Source organism: Mirounga angustirostris, unplaced genomic scaffold, assembly GCF_029215605.1.
Source record: "Mirounga angustirostris isolate CCGP_5_RB_7025 unplaced genomic scaffold, mMirAng1.0.hap1 SCAF_8, whole genome shotgun sequence".
Classification (NCBI taxonomy): domain Eukaryota; kingdom Metazoa; phylum Chordata; class Mammalia; order Carnivora; family Phocidae; genus Mirounga; species Mirounga angustirostris.
Window position 1 is genome coordinate 126,440,929 of NW_026991716.1, and position 12,500 is coordinate 126,453,428.

A 12,500-nucleotide genomic window follows, 5' to 3' on the forward strand; every position below is an offset into this window, starting at 1 on the left:
AGGGACTCATCAGTGAGCATGAAGGCAAATGAACAGTGCCATGAAATGAGAAAAAAATAATAGACCATAGCCACAGAGTCCAGATGTAAAATGGCACCATAACAATTTTCATTAAGAGGGAGGGAGTGGGAAGAAACACAGTGAGAAAGGAGAAAATACTTTTTAAACTGGAATGTTTGTAGACACTAAGAGATTTCCTTTGTCCCATGTCATATGGCTTTATGAGGGTTCCATTCCACCACCGACCATTATGCACCTCCATGTTTCTGATTTTTCTGCCTTTATTATGGTTCTTCAGAAACTTTCACGTGATTTTTGGTGACGGTCATTTCTGAAAGCTGTTCCAACCATTAATGAAAGAAGAGACCTATGTGATTGGATATCTTGTGTTGGTACCCAGGGATATGCGTTTAGGGAAGCTCTCCCAATGATTCTATATACACTTGTACCTAGAACTCCATAAGCATCTGTCCAAGAGCAGTGACTGATGAATAGTACACAGTGCTTACTGCTGGGATAAGCTGGTGTGACTTTAACAATGCTTAACAACCCTCTTGCAGCCAGGCATTGTTGTACATTCTGATCATCTTCTTGTACATGGAACTTCTTTCCTTATAAGCCTGAGAATATCCCTTTCACTATTATGAATTTAGAAATCAATTTTATTTGAGATCCTGCTTTTAAGAGAGAAATCAGCTTGTTCTAAATTGGATTGGTTTTCTAGGAAGTACTGTTTAACCAATAAATTGCTCAACTATTAGCTATAATTTATCAACACTCTCAGATTATTATGGTAGGAAATATACTTCTAATTAATAGCCTGCAGCTTTCTTAGTATGATTTACAGGATGTACCCCTCAGCTGAGCTGGCCCACAGAGAGTATTTGAGGCTAACCTTCTATGGAACACAGCCACTTATTTACTTATTTTTCTCATTTATTCTTCTGTGGCTTCTCTTATAACTCTCTATGAGACTGTCATTTTAAAATAATAATCTCAGTGCCTATGTTTTTACCTTTTTTATTGCTGTTTTATGTGTTTCTGGTTTGTCTCCAAACTTACAAAAATCACAACAATCTAATATTTTTCTACAGCAACTAAAATCTAGCAGAGTTTTGCCAACTGGAGCAAAGGGGCTGAAAACTCTGGAGAGCACGTCACCCAATGAGTTTATTACCATTCTGGATGTGTAATTCCTACGTTTATGGTGCACTGAGGGTGTTCGGCAGTCTGCATATGTAGCTGTAAACACACAACAGCTGCCGTAATGAAGAGCTTCCAACTGATCTATCTGCTTGAATATTATTGTGAGGAGTTGCAAGTCTGACTACATCCTTGTAAGAGGCTGTTTCTGAGATACTTAGGAGGGATGACGTCGTGGGTCTGTTTTTGCAAAGTTTTCTGCAGTTTTTAAATTTAATCCAAAGGTCTGGGCACTTGCTTTACATTTTCTGAAATGTAATTTAGGAGGAGTTTAACCAATAAATTGGGTGTTTGGGTTACTTACAGTTAGATGCCCAATTAAACATAATCCTACCCTAGAAGATCGATTGAATAGCATAATTGCCTTTGACATCTCTAATTTCTTTAGCTGAAGTAACTTAATGTATTCTGATAGGAAAATATTTAAGCTTAACCTAATATAAAGACAGTGGTAAAATTCTCTTTCTTGGGAATGGCATTCATAATTAAGTAAATTATTTAGATCCAAATTACTTCCTTTTGAGCAAAATGAGTTAACACTATGCAACTGAAAAATTAATATTATGTAAATGACATGCTCCTTTTAAAAAATAGACATATTAATGACAAAATGTCAAACTAACACTTCTAGTTATTTTCTGGGTAAATAACCTCAATGAGTGCCAATCTAATGGCACATGGAGCTGAAATGTGACAGTTCACCCCTATGGCCTTTTGCATGCAAAACTAAAAACAATTACAATCACAAAAAGGCATTAGATTGATGCAAGGAAGTAATTTTAAAACTGGGTTCCTGGGGGCACCTGGGTGGCTCAGTAGGTTAAGCCATCAACTCTTGGTTTTGGCTCAGATCATGATCCCAGGGTCCTGAGATCGTGCCCTGCCCCTGTGCTCTATGCTCAACCTGGAGTCTGCCTGAGATTCTTTCCCCCTTCCTCTCCATCCCCCTCTGCCCCCCCCCACCGCTTGCACTCTCTCTCTTTCAAATAAATAAAATCTTAAAAAAAAAAGAGGATAGGTTCCTAAATAAATAGAATATTATTATGTTCTTGCAATTGTTTCTTAAGCATTTGAATGTATGTTTCTACTGAGTGCAAAAGCTAAGTGACATACTAAATGGAATGATGCTCTGAGGAAATTTTCCTCTTGGTCTGCTAGAGAAACATTTTTTGTCCATAAGTAGAGGTCACTAAGCCTGCAGCATTCATGATTATGCCCTGGGTATGCCTTTTAATTTGTCTTTCTTCCTTTGATTATGAAAGGAAATATGATAGGGAACCAACAGACATCACAATCAAATAGAAATAACATGTTTTCTTTCATAGAAAGAACTCAGTCACTATTCTAATAAGCTTATAAATGAGAAAATCTGTCATTTTGAAATTATTTTTCCTGTAATCATAACAATAAATGGCTTTAAAAGTATTGTAAAAAAATGAAAGTATTGTAACTATTCCCTTGTTTTTAGAGTAAATATTAGAAGATTTTATCTAAGTATTTGTCATAGAATTTTACTACTTGATAGTAACATTTACAGATGATCAGCTGTTTGTTCATTCATTTATTCAATCAGTCATTATTTCAACAGTGAGCTTAAAATCACATAGGTACTTGATGTGGTGCTAGGTAATATTCAGGATAAAAAAAAGATACAAGAAGCAGGCACTGACTGTACCAATCTTGTGATATAGTAAGGGAGACACACAAAATATAACTAAGTATACTGGGTTAGGTGCCATAATGCCACAATATAACATTTTGAGTGTCAGGGAAGAAAGAGATTAGGTCCAGCTAATGGAGCAGTATCTGCTGAAGGATAGGACAAAATTTCTTAATAAAAGTGGCATTTGAACTTGGCCTGAAAGGATGTTTTTCAACAGGAGAAACTGCTATGATGAGACCATTTTGCATATCATGTAAATGAAAATTTAGAAATGTGAATGCATTTTCTAGCCACACTTTGGAATCTGGTATGAATGAAGTACATGGAGAGGTGTAGTGGTGGGCAAATTTGTCCTACAGAAAGAGGACAGATTACTGATAATAATTGATAATAATCAATGTTCTAAGAAGCAGCTTAGGTATTTTTTATGTAAACTGCAAGGTGCATTAAAGATTTTTGTGATGTTTTATGGTCATGTGTAAGCTTTATGGGAAGAGATTGACTACCGAAAGACTAGTTAATAGAGTGCTACAATAACCGAAATGACAGTTTAAAAATAAGAGTTTTAAAATAGAAAGTCAAACCCCAGGTATGAATATGAAAAAGTTTTTTGAGCTTGATTCATTAGAGCTGGATTATTGGTTTGCAGAGAGGAAGGAAGAAATAAAAACTAGAATACAGCTCTCATGATTTGAGCCTGTGTGACTGGAAAAATAAAGCGAGCATGAAGGTAGAATACAGATGTAGAACTGGGGAGATGTTGATGAGCTAGGTTTCAGACTTATCAATTGAAGATGCAGTAAAGGCATGCCAAATAGAGGCAGCCATAAGTTATTTAGAAATTTAAGTCAGGAGCTCAAAAGAAAGGTCTGAGCCAGAGCTCTAGATTTGACGGTTAATTGTCAGAATGTTTAAAGTGGCCAAAAGAGTGGTTATGACATAAGAAAAGAAGAAAGTAGGAGGAAGAACATTAGGAACACTTGCACTTGAGAGAGAAGATAAATAAGGAAAACCTGAAGGCAATAAACACAAGGGAATCAAAAAGAATGGGGGAAACAGGAGGACTGCAGTATCCTGGAAACCAAGGAGGAGACTGTCTTAGTCAGCTTGGGTTGCCATAGTAAAATCCCCCAGACTGGGTGCTTAAACAACAGACATTTATTTTCTCACAGTTCTGGAGGCCAGAATTCCAAGATCAGAATGCCAGCATGGTTGATTTCTGGTGAGATCTCTCCTCTTGGGTTGCAGATGGCTGCCTTCTAGCTGTGTGCTCACATAACTTCTTCTCTGTGCAAGCATGGGGAGAGAGAGAGGGAAAGGGGAAGAGGAGGGAGAGAGAACTATCTGGTGTCACTTTTTGTAAGAGCACCAAACCCAGATGAGGGCCCCACTCTCAGGACTTACTGTAACCCTAATTACTTCCCAAAGGCTCCACTTCCTAATGACATCACACTGGGGGTTAGAACTTCAATTTAGGAATTTGAGGGGAACAAAACCATTCAGTGTCTAACAGACTGTTCCAAGAATCGAGCTTGGGATCCTTGGGCTCCTCAAGCATGGAGACTATGGTTATCCTTGAGTGGCTTCAGTGGTGTGATGTGGGTAGAATTTCTATTGCAATGAGTTGAGTTTGGCATTAAAGGAACTTAGAATTTTAGATAGTATTTAAGGAGGAAGGAGTGACATAAGAGAGGAGATATATAGCTTGTTTGTATCTAAGAAAGGAGCCAACAGAGAAAGAAAAATTAAAAATAAAACAGATCAGGGGCACCTGGGTGGCTGTCAGTTAAGAGTCTGCTTTTGGCTCAGGTCATGATCCCAGGGTTGTGGGATCGAGTCCGGCATTGGGCTCCCTGCTCAGTGGGGAGTCTGCTTCTCCCTCTGCCTGCCGCTCCCCCTGCTTGGGCTCTCTCTCTGTCAAATAAGTAAATAAAATTGTAAAAAATATAAAATAAAATAAAAAGTAAACAATAAATAAAAATAAAACAGATCATGTGGTTTATGCTGAGCCACCTGACCCAGACCTGTGTCATTATAATACAGTCACTCGCCATTTATTGACAACTCTGTGACCAATGAAGCCTCAACTCTGAAGAACGTGTTGGTTATGTTCGATACTGGTTCTCACTTAGCTACATGTGCGTTGCTTGGCATTAAAAAAAAAAAGATGAAAAAAATCAGGCTGGAAATTTATAGGAATTTTAATTAATACCCAAAAATACAGCCCTTGTTAATGATTTTATCAGACCTCTGGACTTACCAATATTGAGTGTAGGATTTGAGAAGCGACATATGAAGGAAAGTCTGGAAAGTAACATGTGCTTTCCTGGAACGATTGGCAGAGCTAGAGGATTCATGGCTAATAAGTAGCAGTTGTTTGTAGAAGAAAGAAGGGTGTTGTGGATCCAGAGACAGACTCAGTTGGGGCTAAAGCAGGTAGCTTTATTCAGCAGTGATTGAAAGGAGCTGGAAATCCTTGGATCTCTTCCTGACAGCCAGTCATAGTGCTTGAGCCTGCCAACATGAGGACATTTTATTTGGTGTAAAGACTTATGCCCCCTGAAAAACCAAGCCAAAATGCCTTCACTTCCTGAAAGATGTAACATTTTGTCACCTGGAAGCACATTACCATAATTTAGAATGAAAATAGATAAGTCGGTATGTCTGTCACATGTGGAGAAGTTGCTGCTGTGAGGGACCAGCTGCAGAGGCCATGGGCTTACGTGTGGGGAAGGGGTGCACAATAGGACAAAGAAGGATGGACACAACTTGTCCCCCATCAGGTGCAGCAAATTTGCAGTCACCATTGTTTTCTTGTTTTTTTTTCTCGTTAATAATATGCTCGTTCTGCAAATAACACAGAAATAGCTCCTTTAATACTCATATTTTATGTTTTCAAGTTCTATACTGAGATCATAAGGCACAGCTTATGTTACAGCTTCAAAGAGAACATAGTTCCTTTTGAATATAGGTCACCTCTTATATTTCTTTCAAATTCAAATAAACTTGCATGACTGATCCATATTCAAGTTCCTAAATGTAATATTTTATCCTCATATGTTAACAGTACATAGTTTTTAAACTGAATTCAGAATATTTTTTAAAAAAGATTTATTTATTTATTTTACAGAGAGAGGTGAGGGGCAGAGGGAGAGAGAGAAACTTGAGCAGACTGTGCTAAAGGGGGAGCCCGACCCAGGGCTCGATCTCATGATCCTGAGATCATGACCCTGAGAACACAACCTGAGCTGAAACCAAGAGTTGGACACTTAACCGACTGTGCCACCCAGGGGCCCCTGAATTCAGAATATTCTATATGAATATCCATAATGGCCCAAGAGAGGTCCATATAACACAATTGTGCAAAGAAACTAAGGCTTGAAAAGCTCAAGCCATTTTTATAAGAGAAAGAAATGGGACTAAAATTACTGTGGGTTTGTTTTTTTTTTTTTTTTGGATAAAACCATCACTCTAGTAGCTGTTTATGTCTGCTACCTCAATAATGTATATATTCATTCATGCATTCAATAAAATGAGTAAGACATGTAGACTGCCCTGAAGAAGTTCATGATTTATTGGTGTAACACACCATTACAATAAAATTGGGTGAGTGGGAATGATAGGAAATGATATAGTGTGGTGATTCAGGTGGATGTGTAAATTTAGAGTCAGAAGTTTATTGAATATATGCCCCACTCTATTTAACAGTCACCTGTTAAATGAAAGAAATTATTGGAAGACCCACCTTCAGGCTGAACCTGACCATGGATATTCTTAGATCATGAGAACAGAGCCTATAGACTCACTAATTAGAACCCTTAAGCTGCAAGTTATAGAAAGCAACTTAAGCTAGTCTAAGCAAATTTATTTTACATTTGTATAAAATAAATGGGAAAATGTAGCACATAGTAAAATCTCAATAGCTGTTAGCTAGTGACACTGAAATTTTGAAAATAGGGGACGATGTATGGAAGTTTATATATTAGCATAAAACTCTGCATTACACCATCCTGTAAAGAGAGTTCTGAAAACTAGTGGTGTGCATCATCATTATCATTAGTTCATGATATCTATGCTGTGTAGAATGGAAGGCATGTATCTGCTGAAAGTGGAGACATGCAAGTGTGATTTAGTGTGAGATGTGTGGGGGGAAGGACACCCTGTTTGACATGGCTTGGCAATCTGTCCATACTTGGCCACAGCTAAAGAAAGATGAGGTCATTTGCATTCCATCTGTTAGTGTCCAGCGTAAAGTGTTACCTACTCTAAAGGGAAGCAGATCATGCGAGCAACGTGTTTGTAAAGCTAGTTCAAGAGCAAAAACGTTAATAGCTTGCAGAATGAAGAACATAAGAAGAGGAAAGTACCAGTGGATTTGTAAGCTTCAGATCATGAGAAGAGAGCCTTAGGCTCCTTAACTAGAACTCTCTGGCTACAAATTATAGGAGCCAACTTAAGCTAGTCTGAGCAAAAAGGGGTGGGCTATTTAACAGGAAGAATATAAGGACTACTTTCAGGTATCCCACAGTAACAAGATTTGGAATGCTTCTGGGCCATATGGGGGATTGGGCTCCTAAGGAGAAAGGTCTCAGTGTCACCTCCTGTCTCCTCTCTGCCTGCCTCCTTCATCTTCTCCTTATAGATCTGCTTTCTCTATGTCATGGGCCCTCATAGTCCATCCAAGGACAACCATCCCAGTGCTCCTGAGTTTACATGTTGTTATAGATCCAGCTACCCAAAGAGATTTCTTTCATTCTCTCTACCCATGTGGTTCTACATAACACAGAAACTGATTGGCTAAGCCTGGCTCATGTGTCTATCTCAGTTTAAAGAGGTGAAGGACAATCATCTATCTATACAAAGCATGAGTGATTATTCCAAATTCAAGTAGGTATGCCAATGGAGGGGAAAGAAAATGTCATAGCTCTGACACAGCATTTATTATAAAGGTATGCAGTATAGAATCAAACAAATTAAAAAAAAAGACCTGTCTTTACTACCTTTATAAAGAATCCTGGCTATAAAATGCTTCTCAGTTGCCTCAAGATGAACAAAGAGGAGGGGGAATGGTGTTTTGTTTTGTTAAAGGAAAATAGATCATTAGGACATTGTCTTCTGAATGAATTAAAATACATATAAATTACAGGCCAACAGTAAAATATTACTTATTATTAACATTGGTTAATAGAATAGAAGAAGAAAATGATATGACTATAATTGAATTTTGTTTCAAAAGGGTAAACGAAACCTCCTATAATTTAAGGCAACTTAACAATACCCTCTATGCAAATTTTCTTCAAGATAAATGAGGAGTCCACTGCAAACGAAATTAAGCCAAGTCCCTAGCAATTCTGCTAAATATATTGAAAATCAACTGCTTAAAAGAAATCAATAAGAAATATTTTCCTGGGATGCCTGGGTGGCTCAGTTGGTTAAGCGTCTGCCTTCGGCTCAGGTCATGATCCCAGGGTCCTGGAATTGAGTCCCCCATCAGCCTTGTTGCTCAGTGGGGAGCTTCTCCCTCTCCCTTTCCCTCTGCTGCTTGCCCTGCTTTTGCTCTCTCTGACGAGTAAATAAAAGAAATATTTTCCTTTCCCTGATTTCCCAGCTATAAAAATATATAGTTACTTTGCTCCTAGTAAATTCTCTCAAACACTGTGGGAATTAATATCATTTTCCATTTTGCACTGCTTATGTTACTTGGCTTAGATGGCTATGGGATGGGGAGTGGGAAAGTGTTAACAAAGAAAAAAAATAAAGACATACATGATCAAAGTAAATAGAAGGATTTATGACCATAGGGCAGGGGTAGCAGTGAGGAAACAGAAGGGATGGATCTATGTCACTAGCCAGCTCTGTGACTTTAGCCATTGATTCTGTTAGTGCCTTATTGCAAGCTTTAGTATTTCAAGCCATTTTAGTAAAGTTTTCATAATTTCATAATTCAGTCCTTTGCTTAAAAAAGATATGGAGGGCTTACTCCTTTATAAACTGTGGACAATTTACTGGGGAAGACATATTGAATGGTCTATGACCCCACAGAATTTCGAATGGAGCAGAGGACACCAGCAAGAAAGATCCCAGAGAAATAATTAAGGTGCAAAATAAAAGTAAAAGTGAGGTTGCTCACAAAATTCCATTTTAAGACCAATAAAATAAATGGAGATATGCAGTCGCCTCAGGGTAGTTTGGCTCCAAAGCCTATAAAATTTGAACTGTTACCAGACTAAATGTATTATCACATCTATACCATGATTGATCTATAAGAGTGGGGGTTGATCAGACACAAAAGCAGAGAAGAGCAGTCACTGAAACAAACATTAGAAATGATCATGGACCTCTGTGATGTGGAGATGGGTGAAGGGGTTGAAGACCCATGGGCTCTGAAAATTTAAGTCCAAATGACAAGATGACCCCTAGAATTAATAGGGTAAAACAAGCTATCTTAGCTTAATGCCATCAAATGTTTAATTATTAAAGCATATATAGCTGTTCTCAGCCTTTCTGATCCAGAAATTCATAGCTCATATGTTATTTACTACAAATATATATTTTCTTTATTCCACAAGAAGAGTCCTAGTTTCCAAGGAAACAGGAGATGATAGAATTAAAATGTCTCAGAGGTATATACTTATGTTATTCCACAGTAGCCATACAAGTGTCTTAGGATAACTGCTAATACTATCACAACCAATTAATTACTCAGAAAGAATTAAATACAGTAGTTCACATCTGATCTTTCCATCCCTCCCTTTTAAACTAGTTTTACTGTATCTACATTATCTGAGTATATAGCCATTACATACTATATGTTCTCCCATTTAACCCTCATTTAATCTTAGTTCTACAATTAAAGATGGGCTTAATACTTACCTCCAGTCTTCATGATGATGTCTTCCTAGTTATTTTGGTAGTCTGAAGCCCATAAACTTAGGCCAGAGTAGATTTTTCAGGGATTTACTCATGGGAACAGTCACTTAGTTTTTGCTTACTGACAACAGTTCATCTATAGTTTTTATATCAAATGTCAGTTTTGCTGGCTATAAAATTCAGGGAGCACATTTTGTTTTCCTAAAGTATCTTCAATATGCCTTTCTAGTTACAGTTAACATAAAACTTTGCTGCCCAAAATTCTGATGATTATCTATTTTCCCTTATAAAATACCTGCTGTTTTCTTTCCTAGACATCCAAAATAAATTATTTCCATTTCCTATAAAGTCGAGTTGTTTTGCTAGAATATGTCTTCATATTGGTTTTCCTCTGTCAGTATTTTCAATGTGTAGTTACAAATCTTTTTCAATTTCAGGAAAATTTGCCTGAGCTATATATAATCTTCAGTATTCATTTCCTTTTTTTTTTTTCTTCAAGCATTTCTAATATCTGTATATTGAAACTTTTTTGGCTAACTTCAATATTTACATTTTTCTCTCTAATCCTTTTTATCCTTTCATTTCATATTCTTTTTATTGAGCATAGTTTACATAATTACATCAATATGCATAAATTTTAATGGCAGTTTGATACAATTTAGAAAATTGCATGATATACCCCTGTAACCCACATGCAATCAAGATATAGAGCATTGTCTTCACCCTAGAAATTCCCTCATTCTTTTCTAATCTGTTCCACTTTCCATTCATAGGCAACCACTACTGTAATTTCAATCCTCATAGATTAACTTGCCTGTTCTTGCATTTCATAAAAATGAAATCATACAGTAGGTTTCTTTTATGTCTCCATTCTTTCACACAACATGAGATTGGTCGGTGTTCTTGCATGGATCAACAGTTTATTCCTTTTAATTGCTGATTAATGTTATATTGTATGAATATACTAAAATGTGTTTAATCTAATGTGCTAATGGGCATTTAGTTTGTTTCCAACTGTCGCTATTACACATAAAGCTACAATCAACATACATGTACTAGTTCTTACGAACATGTATTTTCATTTTTTGTACATATATGCCTAGAAATGGAATTGCTGGATGATAAGGCAGGTGTATTTTTAACTTATAAAAAACTGCCAAAGAGATTTTGCCATTTTATACTCCTACTAAGAATGTATGAAATCCATTTGGTGTTGATAATTTTTCACATTTTAGTCATTCTAATGGGTATGTAGTAGTAGTATTTAATTATAGGTTCAAATTGCATTTTCCTGATGACTAATGACCTCAAAATTCTTTTCATATACTTTTTTGGTCACTTATATGTCCTATTTTATGAAATATCTATCCAAATTCTTGCCCAATTTTGAAAATTTTTTATTTATTTTTTATTGTTATGTTAATCACTATACATTACATCATTAGTTTTTGATTAGTGTTCCATGATTCATTGTTTGCGAATAACACCCAGTGCTCCATTCAGTACGTGCCCTCTTTAATACCCATCACCAGGCTAACCCATCCCCCTACCCCTCTCCCCTCTAGAACCCTCAGTTTGTTTCTCAGAGTCCATAGTCTCTCATGGTTCGTCTCCCCCTCCAATTTCCTCCCCTTCATTTTTCCCTTCCTACTATCTTCTTTTTTTTTTTTTTTAACATATAATGTATTATTTGTTTCAGAGGTACAGGTCTGTCATTCAACAGTCTTACACAATTCACAGCATTCACCATAGCACATACCCTCCCCAATGTCTATCAACCAGCCACCCCATCCCTCCGACCCCCTACCACTCCAGCAACCCTCAGTTTGTTTCCTGAGATTAAGAATTCCTCATATCAGTGAGATCATATGATACATGTCTTTCTCTGATTGACTTATTTCACTCAGCATAATACCCTCTAGTTCCATCCATGTTGTTGCAAATGGCAAGATTTCATTCCTTTTGATGGCTGCATAATATTCCATTGTATATATATACCACATCTTCTTTATCCATTCATCTGTTGATGGACATCTTGGCTCTTTCCATAGTTTGGCTGTTGTCAACATTGCTGCTATAAATATCAGTGTGCACGTACCCCTTCAGATCGCTACATTTGTATCTTTGGGGTAAATACCCAGTAGTGCAATTGCTGTGTCATATGGTAGCTCTATTTTCAACTTTTTGAGGAATCTCCATACTGTTTCCCAGAGTGGCTGCACCAGCTTGCATTCCCACCAACAGTGTAGGAGGGTTCCCCTTTCTCCGCATCTCCGCCAACATCTGTCGTTTCCTGACTTGTTCATTTTAGCCATTCTGACTGGTGTGAGGTGGTATCTCATTGAGATTTTTATTTGGATTTCCCTGATGCTGAACGATGTTGAGCACTTTTTCATGTGTCTGTTGGCCATTTGGATGTCTTTTTTGGAAAAATATCTGTTCATGTGTTCTGCCCATTTCTTGATTGGATCATTTGTTCTTTGGGTGTTGAGTTTGAGAAGTTCTTTATAGATTTTGGATACTGGCCCTTTATCTGATATGTCATTTGCAAATATCTTCTCCCATTCTGTCAGTTGTCTTTTGGTTTTGTTGACTGTTTCTTTTGCTGTGCAAAAGCTTTTTATCTTGATGAAGCCCAATATTCATTTTTGCCCTTGCTTCCTTGCCTTTGGAAATGTTTCTAGGAAGAAGTTGCTGTGGCTGAGGTCGAAGAGGTTGCTGCCTGTGTTCTTCCCAAGGATTTTGATGGACTCCTGTCTCACAT

At 37.2% G+C, this 12,500-nt stretch overlaps 1 protein-coding gene and 1 long non-coding RNA gene across 4 annotated transcripts in view; one reads left to right on the forward strand and one right to left on the reverse strand.

Moving 5' to 3' along the window:
• GRM1 (glutamate metabotropic receptor 1) overlaps positions 1 to 12,500 on the forward strand; it is a 418,438-nt gene that overhangs the window by 378,984 nt on the left and 26,954 nt on the right. The gene's annotated exons all lie outside the window — the stretch shown is intronic.
• The window catches only part of LOC123837250 (uncharacterized), a 55,120-nt gene that overhangs the window by 17,399 nt on the left and 25,221 nt on the right, over positions 1 to 12,500 (reverse strand). The gene's annotated exons all lie outside the window — the stretch shown is intronic.